This window comes from Hyalella azteca, unplaced genomic scaffold (assembly GCF_000764305.2).
Source record: "Hyalella azteca isolate HAZT.00-mixed unplaced genomic scaffold, Hazt_2.0.2 contig4996, whole genome shotgun sequence".
NCBI classification, from domain to species: domain Eukaryota; kingdom Metazoa; phylum Arthropoda; class Malacostraca; order Amphipoda; family Hyalellidae; genus Hyalella; species Hyalella azteca.
Window position 1 is genome coordinate 82,739 of NW_025935203.1, and position 13,729 is coordinate 96,467.

Sequence of the window (13,729 nt, forward strand, 5' to 3'; positions counted from 1 at the left end):
GGAGTTGGCAATATAGAGGTCGCTCTCTCGTAGCTGCTCAACGAGCTCCTGCCTTGACACACACGGCGAGCTTCCTCGGGTGAGACGGTGGCCTCAGGGAGGTGGTCTCGGCAAGAGACCACTTCGGCGCCAGATAAATAAACACAATTTATTGCTACAATCAGGGCACGAAAACGACAACATAAAATATCTCTATATAATTCATGTATTTAAAAGGAAATTTGTGGGACTTGAAAACTATGAAGGCGTATAGAATGTTAATTTAGCCTTCTTCGAAGCAAGTGAGGAAATGTGATATTGATACATGCACATATATATGCATCAGGTAAATCTAAAATTTACAGACAGAATTCAAAATTATTATTTTCGATGTGTGAAATTTTTCACCCACAACGTCATTACTGAAAAATAACGGGTAAAGAAGACATCTCAAGCTAATAAATAACTAAATAGAAAAAATGCTAATGCAGCAGTAAACGGCATTACTCTAAGACCTTATTTATGTAGAATATAATTCTAATACGTCGACCAGTATACACATCAATATAGTTATAATTGACCAGTTATTCAATAAGAAACTATAGTTCATCTTTAAAGATATCCGAAATATGACGCGCGTACGGCCCCCAGTTTGCAGACAAAAACGCAGCTTTGAGCACAATTACAAAAATGGCCGTAGTACCTAGGTATCAAATGTCAAGGATTGGAGTCTCGCTAAGCACTTAAATAATAACCATGTCATAGACAAGCACTTTCAATCCATCTGCAACCTTTTCTTCAGATGTGACGACACATCATAAGAAAACGTATAAGGTCAACACTTCGCAAGTTATAGCATTAAGGCTAATAAAACACCAAATAAAATCCTACCGAAGCAAATAAAATATTTCGATCGACGTATCAAAGTTGATAACAAACTTTATAGTAAGAAAATAATCACTTAACCATTTAATAGGCTTCATATTATATAAATCTCTAATGAAAGAAACTCCACACCTCTATGCAGCCAAATAATTGCCAAGTCTCCGGTTGATGTAGAGCCACTAAAGACTCATACCCACAACTGATGACTATAATAAAATAAAATGACTACGTATGCCACTCCGAAGTCGTACTTCAGGCACTGCCGCGGTATTTACATTGCTATGATCCTAATATTATGGCGACGAAGCACGCACTAGTCAGCAGTAGCGAATGTTATACATAGTCACTCGTAAGAAATACTAAATACTATATACTCAATCTTCAGCAATATAAAATGCTACACACATGTAAATACTCACTTTTCGTCAACAAAAAAAAAGGCTATACATATGTGCATGGTCTACACAATACAAAATGCTATACATGTGTACATACTCAGGCATGAGCAATAAAAAATGCTATACATATGTACTTACTTTATCTACATCAATACAAAATGCTATACATATGTAAATACTCACTTTTCATCAACAAAAATATGCTATGCATATGTACACACTCAATCGTCAGCAATACGAAATGCTATCCATATGTACATACTCAATCCTCAGCACTGGTAAATGCTATGAATTGTCAATCAGTAATGATGCATGGCCCCGACCCTGTGCATGAGTAAGCACCAGAACGAAATTATCTTTCTACGATGACAATGATTCGTGATTTAATAGAAATGATTTGGGTCGAGTCGTGAGATTGCAATACTGGAATAAATGTTTTAGGGCGGCCAGCTCAAACACAAATGCAATCTGTGAGGCTGGCACGATTGAAGTAAACACAATATAATTTCCGTTAATACAACTAGGTTGAATAATCCAGTTTGGGTTCCTTTCTCCTCTTAGGATCGTCTATATAATATGTTGGTCCCTATGCACTTATATTCATCAGTAAAATTTTTATTTTTTTACTAAGCCATTCAGTTTGCCTAGCTTATTTAGTTCCTAAAAGTACATATAGTTCGTCTATGTAGGTCAGTTAGCCTAGGTTATTTACTTCACCTAATTAGGCTTGGTATCAACTGAGACACGCGTTAACTATGCCAAATGTAACCTATACGTTTGAAAAGGCAACAAATTACATATATATTAGCAAGCTTCGCTCACCATCGTCCGGGGGTAGAAAACTTGCAGAACCAACTACCAACAGAGGCTAAGGCAAACGATAGATCAGACAATCTGAATGTAAATTTAGAAAGAGACATAGAGGAGCAACGACATGCATGGAGCGCATGATGGAGAGGGCATGGACATTTGGGGACAGCTGCCCTCTCTACTGGAGAGGGGTGCATATAGGAGGACGGCGGCCCTCTCTAAGGGAGAGGGGTGTATATAGGAGGACAGCGGCCCTCTCTAAGGGAGAGGGGTGTATATAGGAGGACGGCGGCCCTCTCTAAGGGAGAGAGTTCACCTCGTCCTACATCTCACTTCCGCCCCTCACGCTCAGGCAACTCTCACCCTCACAAGCTACGTCGCTATCACATCCAACACACAAATGCATTCAATTCTGGAGAAAAACTTGCACCACACACTTAAATTACCAAAAATTTTCAACAAAAAATATTAATTCTAAACAAGTAAACCATTTCATCCTTCAAGCAAATTTTCACGGCGGATAGACACTGGCACATAATTTGAAAATCCATTTTATGTAACTTTTCTAGTTTCAAAGCCTCTAAGGCAAAACTATGGCTTTACGAAAATGACAAGCTTCAAGTTACGATGAGCTTCATACTATAACCATGAGTAATATACTGCATGCGATATCAAGAGACAAATCTGTCACAACCCAAAGCTGTCAACGATAATTATTTTGTTGTGCCGTGAAATTTGACCAGCATTGTGTAGCCTTGGTAGCTCGACGTTATATTCAATTTAGGGACGTACATTTCAAAAGTTGAGGCCTTGTATCACTGGTACACAGAGTCGTGCTCCGAATATTGATACGCGAAAAGTATTCTTCACGTGACGTTAGCGCAACAGCCTCTTGCCTTCAAATGCCCAATCAGCGGGCCGAGAAAACAGCAGGTGTACGCGCGTGTGACCTTCTTTTCCGACTTACGAATATAAATCAAGTAGAAAAAATATGACGTGTACCTATATTTAAAAAAGATATATTAAGATTTCAATAAATTAAGTAAGAAGACACAAGCAAGATAAATGACGTGTATATTTAAAAAATTATATTAAGATTTCAATAAATTAGTAAGAAGACACAAGCAAGATAATAACTTGTCTCACAAATTTTTGATAAGTCATTCGTACATAAACAGTTAGGTAAAAAATTAGGAATATAATAATTTACTGTTGATTTTAGCACAAACACTCAGCAAAAATTCGTAAAGATCTGATGAATACAGGAGAATGCGAACCAATTAGAAGTTTTCCTCTCATTTTTGTGGTGTTGCTGCACAGTAAGTGCGAAAAATTCTGTGAGCACAGCAACGAATTCAATGAAACATGGACAGCTGACGAGCGAGAGGCGGCGAAATATTCAGTGTCATAGAGAAGGGTGGAGACAATATTGATAAACATGCAACACGTCATCACTGGGCAAAAAATTACAGACGTTTAGATAGTGCTATAGAATCAATATATCATGAGATACTGAAGCGGATACAGGGAGACGACAGTTTCCACGTAAAATATTATACGCATCCAATACACTATTATGTCTGATATGATAAGCGATCAACATGAGAAAAGATAGATAATAAGCTCATGGGAAGTGTTACAAGTAAGGAACCTCGAGACGGTGACGGCGAGAGAAACAGCGACCTGACCTCGGCTCCAATACCGCCTAAAATTAGACGTCTTGCTCGTATTCACCAACGCCATATTTAATCTGCGTTGGAACTATCTGGCATATCGCGCAAATAATTCCCTAATTTCATTCCGATTAGTAACATGATTTATTTCAACTTGTTAAACCCTTGAATGACCAGTTTTACACACGCACAGTACGTAACTTGAACAATACGGTTACATTTAGCCAGAATATCCCGACAATTTCTGAGCAACACTTTTCACTCCACATGAAGAGAAGAAGTTCGCCGAATAGATCTCATCATATCTTTAGTAACCCCAAGTAAAAATTATTCGTCATTATAATTCATTTACTTAACACAAACAGTTATTTTTGAGGAAATATGTTTTATCACATTTAGAAATGTTGGGTAAAACAAGCCACAGTTTTCATAAGCATATGCACAGATTGCATCGAGCATCAAATAAAACTCCGCTGATGAGAAGATGGTCTTCAATTGGCTCCAAGTTATACGTCAAACTTGCTGAGAATTGTCATGCCATACATCGGCCGCAGCGACAAGTTTCTGCTGATAACTTCTGCGGTTATCAGGGATATGCACAAATAAAAGTTAATGTTACTATTTCTGTAATCAAAACTTAAAATAGAGTTATGCAGGTATTCCACAAATTTTGAAAGATATCAGATAAAATCGATCCATAAGGAATCTTGTTTATAGTTTCAAGAAAATAAAAATTTTAGGATAATGCTCGAGCAGAACTTGACACTTGCATCTCACATCGACAGAACAACCAGATTTATTTTTTGGTAATGCCTAATGCTCGACAGAACAACCAGTAATGCTTAACAATATGGGCCTGAGTACAGAAGTTGGACTACCTTCGGCCGACCGTCGGCCAGCCTTCATCCGCCCTCCGCATGCCAGATATTTCCCGGCCTTTGCCTCTACAGAATGTGATGCTGGCGCGACGTACAAGAGCCTCCCCTGTCCCACCCTCTACTCCAGATGAGCCCCAAGGTCGCCACGGTTGTATTGTTACCGGGTAGGGACACCGACCGAGAAAACGCCAAGGAGACCGAGTCATTGTTTGGCAATATAGCCTGGTTAGCGTTTACAATAATGCTTTAATCCAGGCTCCTAAGATCCATATGACAGCGAGTTTAAAACAGGAGCTCTGAAACAACTACAGAGTACAATTTCATTATCAATGCCTAAATTATGAAGCTTAACATTTCAAAGCCTCATTATCAATGCCTATATCGTGTTTGTGAAGCTCCCAAAACATCGATGTTCTACGATTCACAGATCAGTAATGGCTTTCAGTTCACCAAATCTCCAGCACGTAGCCGGTCAACTTCACAGAAAAATGACTAAATTTCATATCAATTGTGGTTAGAAATAAATCCCTTTTCAGTTTTTTACACGCGCGAAATTCATTATTCTACTCAGGAGAAAGATTATTGTTTTGCACTAGACTTCAAAGTCCAGTGACAAAGTCCTATATAAACATGCAGAGCGCAAACCCCTCATATGGGCCTGATCTCCGTTCATTAACTTATGTCCTGCAACAATTCATAACAGAGACTCGTGATGGATATCAGCTTGGTCACATCGAAGTGACTGCTGCATCGCAAGGCGTGTCACGTTATACGGTCATGTAAGCAGGCCATGACCTCTTATTTGCAGCTTTGTCTGCCACGCGACCAGTTTTCCTAGCCATACTCGAGCTCCGTAACGGCTCACGTCAAGTCCCAGCAAAGAAGGGATAATATTCAAAAATGACGGGAGCTGTAACTCAACATAACTTAACTCTAAACGCTAACGCTAAATCTGTCAACATCGAGTCTTGCCTCGAGCGACCACCGTATATCAACGAACACATAATGTGCATGCAATTCCAGTCATTAATTGTGATACTGAGAACAGACTTCGCAAGTCATGCTAGACCAGTACATTTAGTATTGCTGCCTACAAGATAGAAGATAGCGTTTCCAACGGATCAGCAATGAAAGTCTATTAAACTAATCAAACTTTCAGTTATTAATACAATTTCAAAACCGGCGCCAGTCCAACAGACTTAACTTTACTCACTTTACACACAGGTGATAATTAGCAATTTAATAGAGCCCCACAGATATTTTCGAGACATTCATGAAATCAAGAACTTGTTCAGGCATACAAAATTGATTGGAAAATCAAGCAAAGTGCAAATAAATTTAACGGTTAAGGAGAGTAGAGGCACAGTTTGAAGTCGCTTGTGATCCCAAAGCGTACTTGGTCAGGATAATTATGTCCACTAGTCAGTCACTATTTTTAATTCATTCATCGATAATTTATCGATGAGTGTAAATCTAACGCCCAGTGTAAAGAGTGTAAATCTAACGCCCACTCTAAATAACTGAAATTCAATTCGTAAAAAAAAAATTCGTTGAACAAACGAAACTGAGATGATTTCGACACAAATTAAACAACATGTCTTTACAGATAGTCATCGTGAGAAATTTTCAAAATTTCCCCAAATAAAGCGTCAATTCTAATTACTCTTTACGATCAGACGTAGAAATGATTCGCACGGCCCGAGCGTGAAGTAGGTTAGGCGAGAGCATGAAACGAAAAGGTTATTTTGGCTGGCACCGCGGCAAGGGCCGCTCAGGCGTGGCACTACAGTAGAAGATTGAACTAAAAACCGTGCGAGAAAGTAGAGCACCCACCAACTGAGCGACCTCAGCTATACGGTGGAACGGGGGCTGTGTGGCAGGCGCCAGAGCTGCGTTATATTGGGCACAAACCTCAATAAAGCTCATCATACCAGATATTTTCCGTACAATCGTAGTCTTTGACCGGTTTCTTCCGGGTAACTACGCGATTAAACAAAAATGAACTGATTTCGAAATAATCTTTGAATAAAAGCTGTTTCTCGGGGGATATTCCCTTAAATCTCGTTCCTCTTCTATAAAATTTTGAAAATTTTATCATGTTTATTTATCACAAATCTTACCTCATTTATTAAAGCGTGCAAAAAAATTAATGGGTCTGTTTCATGGCTGGTTGGCTGGTAACAAGTCAACATGTCTGGTATTTTGAAAACCGTTAGTAAACGATTCATCATGCAGTATGAACTGAAAACATATCGCAAGAAGCTGAAATTTTATAACGGGAATTTTAAGCATCCATCCATAGAAAGTTGAAAAACAAATCCACGAAATACAATTTTCTTCATTGAAAAATTTCAGAGTTTTTACGAATAAATTGAGCATTGCAACGTTAACAGAATAATCAGAGGCACAGAATAATAATTTTCATCACTCATATGCTAATTGTAAATCACGTTACTCTCATAGTTGAGTTCACCCTTACAATTCCAGCAGAAACAATCGCCTAATTTAGTCTAAATTTTAATTTATAGATGACATCTAATACAATATATATAATATTCATTACCTATCACTAGGAGTTCTATCAACATTTTTAAAGATGAGAAGTGAGTAGAATGAGGATGGTGAGCAGAACACAGAGTATGAGAGCTACAGTGAGGGGGGAGGCGGTAGCAGTACTGAAGAGATCGGGTCGCCCGCTACACGCGCCGGCCCCTATGTTGTAACGGTCTTATACTGGCCCAGTACCGTGCTAACGGTGTCACATCAGCACTTTGGTCTCATGCTAGTAATGCAATAATGACACTAGCCGACCGTTCACACTCACATCTTAATTACCGTATTACGGTCAGTTTCCACGACATAATATATAGCAGTTTAACTTGATGCATTGCACATAGAATTCGTACGTAAGATTAGAATGAACGTGTAATATTGTCACATCTGAAAAATTTCTAAAAAAAGCGCTTCTTTTCAAGGTATAACAGAAATGTTAAAGATAACTTTATGGGAAAAAACTTCTAAGAACTTTCGTACTAAGTTTACGCATATACGATTAACATTATCAATATTGCACAATACTTCAGAATAAATTATTTGATTACAAGTTTCGTCCAAATGTTGCGCTTAAATTTTATATTAACGTTGCTTAGAAACAATGCATGCAAATTAGGTTAACAAATTTTTCAAAGAAACATTTTCGTCCAAATTTTGTGAATAAACCTTCCGTGCAAACACTGCGTGAAGCCGTTTCGTCCAAACATTACATACACTCGTTTAGTGCAGACGTAGCAACCAAATTATTAATTTAATTTGAATTTACTGTATTAATTAATCATTATAAAACTTGAATCATTATAATAGTACATGGGGCGTTTGGAGATTATCTATGTAACAGCCACGGAAAGACACTTGAATAAATTACGCTACTCATAAAGGTCAATTAATTGCATGGTACTCATACAAGGGCATTACATGGACAGCATGAGATACAAGTTATCAACTGTGTTGTTCACTGTACTGACTTATAAACGCAAACAAATATTTATTAACAAAAAAATAACATACAAGTTGAAGACAGATAATTGTTGATGACTAATTACAGAAATGATGGCATGGGTCTAGTTTATTAATATAAACACAAGGATCTGTTACAGGCGTCACAGTGCACAGCTTGAAGTACTCAACTTGTGGTACAGTACGCAGCTTGCGGTACAGTACGCAGCTTGTATATAGTACTGTGCACAGCTTGCGGCACGGTACACAGCTTGCAGTACAGTACGCAGCTGTACAGTGTACAGCGCGCAGTACAGTACACAACTGTACAGTGCACCGCTTGCAGTACAGTACACAGCTGTACAGTGCACAGCCGACGGTACAGTACACAGCTGTACAGTGCACAGAGTGTACAGGTATAAAGCGCGAGAAGGAAGGGAGAGACGCTGCATTAAAGGGAAGCTGTCAACACTCTCCACCATCACAGGGGCGCCATGCAGCAGGGAAGAACCCGTAGCGCTCTATACCTCCCGTCACATTACAGGCCCGCAATCTTCTGCGTGAACAGTGAACATTGCCCGGGTCGCTTATACAGATATTATCAAGATTTTATAATCGGATTATCAACGTTGCCAGGGTCGCTTATACAGATATTATCAAGATTTTATAATCGGATTATCAACGTTGCCAGGGTCGCTTATACAGATATTATCAAGGTATTTCTTATATGATTATAGCCCGCCATTAGGAGTTTGGATTAGAATTGGCGGACTCGTTACGGGCGATGAATGCAAAAATACGTAGACGAGATAGAGAAATGTCTAGACTTTAGACTACAGTACAGCTCATGCACCGCGAGTTTTCGTACACATGCACATATAATTGGAGATACAGAAAATTTGTGCGGGAATATAACCTGATTCCTCATTTTTGCCAGCGTAACGAGAAGTTTATGTACCGAATAACTCACAGTAAGTAATAATATAGTGAACCAAATATTCAGAGACCCATGCATATAGCCGCGGTCTGTGGAGGCAAGCTTCCACATTTCGCATAAACAAACCTGGTGAGATGAAATGTGGATTGACGTAAGTAGGAGCAAGATTAATAATTTATAGAGTACTGAGTAGTAACTCATAACATGCCCATCATGCCAGCTCTGCTATGCGGTAATCGAGGGCAGTGTAACTTCAAATGCTTCTATTGTGAACTTAAGCATATAGGTATGAAATTTCAGGACAAGGATAACTCAACTAAATAGGTACCAATTATTGTGATTTATTATTGAAAATAAATTGTATGATTAATTAACGTATTTAACGTAATGTAAACTGAATTAATCAAGGGTCTCGCTTGGGGCATATATTTTCTGATGATTCTCTTCACCACACATTGAATGCATATATATATGGTTCGCCGTCAAACGAATATACTGAGCGTTCATCTTCGAGTTGAAGAGCTGAATTGCTGAAGTGTACAAAGCAGAACAGGATAGATTTCTTGATGTTGATTAAAACGAAAAAATATCTGATATATTTTCATAATTTCGGTATATTTTCACGAAAATGCTCAGGAAACGAGGTCGTCATTCATGCTTTTATTCGGAGAAATTCGAGGGCCGAGCAATAGCTGTGGGGTGGATTATAGGAGACCTAATCGAGTGCTCACTAGAGGAAATAAGATGGCCGTCCGGACAGGGGTGGAAAAAAAGCGATGGATGTAAGGCCTCGTGAATCCCAAGGTCTACGACGCCGGCCGCTGTAGCCGTCAAGGACAGTACATCCGTAGCAACACACAACTACCAAACCTATGATAAAGAAGGCGGTCTTCCATTCTTGCTTCTACATTACTTGGCGAACTACGCAAAGCTGCTCTCTGGCGCAGTTAAAATTCATGACATTTTATTATCAACTAGTATCAACTTTGATGAGGTCTCAGTAGTGATTGACGGCTTGGCTAGCTTAATCGCACAATAAAATTTTTCGAGGTCAACAGGAATAACATGAAAATAACACGTACGAATAACTAAATGAAAAATTATTTTCGTTATAGATGAAAGCACAGAACAAGATAGCCATGAACGGAAGTCCTGGAATTCAATCGAACAATTTACGGGGAATGATTGCGTTAAGAAAACACTCGTCAGAATAAACTGCAACATATCCTCAGCGATAAAATAAATTGCAACATTTCATAATAAAGCGATGTACGGAGAATTCAATAGAAACCAATCGATGTACGGAGAATTCAGTTGATAACAAATCGATCTTTGGAGAACCAAACTGAGTTGATAACAAAGCCATGTACAGCGACTTCGATAACAAAGAGGCGAATGGAGAATTCTTCTCAATTGATAACAAAGCGATGTATGGAGTGCGCAGCTCAGTAGAAAACAAGACGATGTATGGAGTACGCAACTCAGTAGAAAACAAGACGATGTATGGAGTACGCAACTCGAATTGATAACAAATCGGTCAATTAGGGACTCAAATCTGTAGTGATGACGCATCACAAAATTTCTCGCAAAACGAATGTTTTTACAGCAAAATTAAAGACCATTTTTCACCGTTCTGCTAATCGAGTCTGGTTGAGAAAGAATAGTCGTCTTTAGTTTAAAAAATTTTAAACTTCTGTCCTATTCCTAGGATGACTGCGATGCGTTCCTGTATTTCAAGGAAGAATTTTTCTTTTAGACACGAGCAAAAATGTTTGATTTTCAAAAGTTTTCTAAAGACTTGTATTTGTTAAGCCTCCGCGGCGACAAAAGACTCGGCAAATGCATGAAACTCTCACTAAAATAAACATGCGTATGCAACAATAGGGTGTGCATAGAACATCATAACTCCAATAATAAGCAAGAAGACATGAGCTTATGAGAATAGGAGCGGATAGTTAGGAGCAGAAGCAAGCATAACGCCCACCGATAAACACATGAGCCTGATGACCTCAATAGCATCATTGTACTCGCACCACAACGAACAAATGCACGCAGATATGGTCATCCGACCTTCCTAATGTCTTGCTCTACGCTCAGCCACTGTGAACGATAGCTATACTGGCAGCTATGGCCTTCTTCTCTGCTTTATCTTGGGCATGCGTCAAAACTTTTCGTATTCAGGTCACGTGCTCTACGTTCGTCGACGCGGGTGACCAAAAACACACTTAAATTAATGTTATTACGATCAAATTCTTTAGAAATACCGTCGTTTGAACAACAAAATGAACAACAAGCTTGACGTATCTCAAGAGGATCTCAAGAGCCTCTAGCATCGCAAAGCAACTGAAGGGGAAGGTAAGAAGTTGGCCTAAACGTCATACCAAAATAGCTCAATTTATCAGTACTTGAAAAAACTTGTGTAGGAGCGATACGGCGAAGAACACACAATTAGTCTCCAATGAAGTGTCCATGAAAATATATATCTAACTCAACACAAACATACTAAATTGAATTCTAAATAAGAGACGGATGTAATTTCTAGCCATATAAATGAAAATCATAGATGAACTCAATGTAATTTCAGAGAACTGATTTCAAGTTTAACATGAAATAACAACTTGTGTCGGTAAGTACTTCAGTAGACGATTATTTCCATAACAAACTTTGCAGGAAGGGAATTATGTTGATCAAGAGCATCACATCTGCCCTGAGGTTATCTGGACAGTACGTACATGTGCGACTGTAACACTAACCACAAGCTTCATAACTGAGCTGACATTGCTAATATTAACAAGCTTAAAGGAAATTTTTGAGATTATTCCCTTTAAAGACAATTAGATGAGTAACGACTTTAAAGACACTTCATATGAGTAGACTGACCTTGTGATGAAGATGCAGAAGTGATGGCAAAGTAGCAGTGGACGGCACCGAAAGTATAGATACTAGGGGGTCAACCCGCGGTGGGGGGTATTGTTGTTGTTGGGGGGGAGGAGGAGGGCGATGCTGGGGGGGCTGGGCAGGCGGGCTGGGGGGCTGGGCCGTATGTACCTGGGCACCAGCGTCACCGCTCCTCACGGACCCCAGCAACGCCCTAAGGTTCCACTCACTAGCACCACGCGCACGATGCGATCGTAGTGAGCGACGCGGCTGTTCCGCCGACACAGACTCGGCACACTCGACGATGGAGTTTGTCCCAGCAGGGTCCAGTACGGGGTTCACTTCAGGCAAAAGAGGGACCCGGTCCACGTATGAGACGGTCGAGTTGGTGTGGGGAGAAATGGTGCCGGTAGTGTAACGCCCGTGGAGAGCAATGGCCGAGCTCAGCGATGGGGGCGTGGAACACGAAATTTAGAGAGTCTGTGGTCATGAGCACGCAGTGGCAGGGCCGGCAGAAAATAGGGAATCTAGTGCATGGAAACGAAGAGAAATCTTGGCGCTACACTAACTGGCACTGCATTATCACTCATGGAGTAAATAAGGAAAACTAATTAAGGAAATTTCTTTTCTGATTTACCTAAGAAATCGAATGATGTTCTGTATTTTGTACGGCCAGGAGACACGAACTGAAAAGATAAGAAATATGTGGTTATTATTGAGTTACAACTCTTAATGTACATAACAGGTATTACATCAGTTTAATAGCATAAAGCATTGAACATCAACAGCCAAATTTCAAAAATTGTAATACACATAAATATCTTTTTGATACATAGATTTTTTCATTTACTTTCATTTGGATGAAGAATAAATCATGATAAAAGGAACTAAATTTAAAAATGGACAAAAAACTAGGAACATCATACCCATACAGAAATCATATAGGTATATTGCATGAAAACTACTTAGTATACACATGCTTAAATTTTGAAATTAAATTCAGGATAACACAACAAAATCATACAATATGAAAACTATTTTAAATAATAAAGAAGGTTTAGACTATTTTGAAATTTGAACTCATAACTGGTGGTAAGAAATTTAATTGATATATACCGGTAGTGTTGGATAGGATCTTCATGGATGGTGTAACAATGGTGTTGAATAGGATCCTTGTAGTGCATAATTATCAGCATTGAAAATATCAACTATTAAACTCAGAAATATTTAAACTCAATAGTACTCAGTTCACTTAGTTCTCAAATAAGAACTGAAGCACTCTGCCAGAGGCTGTCAAAACAACACAACAGAGAGCATGCATGTACTCAATGTATGTGCTTTAATTTAAACTCAGGACCAAAGCAGAGAATAAAGCAAATTATGAGAGAATAATAAGAATTCTTCTCATAAAAGTTTATATTTTACAACTCACTAAGTATGTAAAGCTCGGGAATGCAAATAAATATACATTGCTGATTATTGAGATGATGAAAATAGTCAAAGATTTGTGCATTGCCTTCAGATGCATCCTTTGCATATTTGTCTATTTTTTCTGCCCACATACCAAGCTATACAAATAACCTTTGAGACATACATTGGTCAAGTTGGAAATATCAAGCTAATCTGTTCATTTGACTCTGATGATAGAAGTGAAATCACTTCTCACCAAAACTATTGTGCTCAGTAACATCCACTGATAGTTGCATAATATTTTATTCCTAAATACAAACTGTCAGATGTGACTGCAGATGATGAGCCTTTCAAGTCAAAGTTTTGGACAAAGTATATAATTTTGACAGT

The 13,729-nt window shown here is 38.8% G+C and overlaps 1 protein-coding gene across 2 annotated transcripts in view; it reads right to left on the reverse strand.

Annotated features, from left to right (window-relative positions):
* Nucleotides 1-12,391, reverse strand: part of LOC108680544 (protein roadkill) — a 62,760-nt gene extending 50,369 nt beyond the window's left edge. For both annotated transcript variants that reach the window (XM_018169390.2, XM_018169379.2), the window contains exon 1: nucleotides 11,933-12,391. The gene's annotated coding sequence lies outside the window, so the exon portion shown is untranslated. The remainder of the gene's footprint in view (nucleotides 1-11,932) is intronic.
* Between the last annotated feature and the right edge of the window lie 1,338 nt (nucleotides 12,392-13,729).